This window comes from Gavialis gangeticus, unplaced genomic scaffold (assembly GCF_001723915.1).
Source record: "Gavialis gangeticus isolate Ggan-Ray unplaced genomic scaffold, GavGan_comp1, whole genome shotgun sequence".
NCBI lineage: Eukaryota > Metazoa > Chordata > Crocodylia > Gavialidae > Gavialis > Gavialis gangeticus.
In genome coordinates this window covers 26,223,573-26,224,243 of record NW_017728995.1, presented here as the reverse complement: position 1 = coordinate 26,224,243, position 671 = coordinate 26,223,573, and the positions used below count along the sequence as shown (strand labels likewise).

General features: G+C 60.2%; 1 long non-coding RNA gene across 1 annotated transcript in view; it reads right to left on the bottom strand.

Moving 5' to 3' along the window:
• LOC109288022 overlaps window positions 1-663 on the bottom strand; it is a 47,831-nt gene extending 47,168 nt beyond the window's left edge. Inside the window, exon 1 of the long non-coding RNA XR_002095048.1 lies at window positions 506-663. This is a non-coding gene — a long non-coding RNA (uncharacterized LOC109288022). The remainder of the gene's footprint in view (window positions 1-505) is intronic.
• Window positions 664-671: the final 8 nt, after the last annotated feature.

The window sequence follows — 671 nt, the reverse complement described above, 5'->3', positions numbered from 1 at the left end:
CCCGAGGCATCAGTTTCAGCCCCCGCTGGTTCCTTCCAGGTACACGCGGGGTCTACAGGTCTGGGATCAAGTTCTAGCCCCGGGTCCACCCCCGCAAGAGCATCTTTTGAGCCGTCCAGCGGGCGCAAAGCCAGGAGCGCAGCTCTCTGCTCAGAGCCGAATAGGTCCCCGAGACATTTACTCCACTTTTTTGCTGGGGGAGGAAAAACAAACAAACAAACAAAAGCCTGTTTTTTTGGTGGTTTTTTGCCAGGCACGAGTTTCTGCCCAGCGATTTCCCGCTGCAAGACGGGAATGCACAATCCGCACTCGAGCAAAGCCCAGAAAACGCACATGCCCTCCGCAAAGTTTAACGCTTTCCGCACGCGGCCGACGGATAAGGCGTTGCTAAATGAGGGGGGAAGGGGAAGGGGTGGGGGGGGGTTTCTAGATGTTTTTTTTAAAGGTCACGGGTGGGGTGGAGGGGGAAGACTGGGAATGTCAAAGTTGGGCTGCAGCTACTTACATGTCCATGCCAGCCCGGGGTGTTGTCGGGGACGGGCGGTGTGATTGGCAGGATCCGCGCGAGTCCGCCCGAGCCGCGCGCAGCCCCGCGGGGGCGACCACTTCGCGCCGGACAGCGCCCGTCGGAGGGAGCTGCCTCGTCCCCTGCTCCTCGCCTCTCTTCTCCT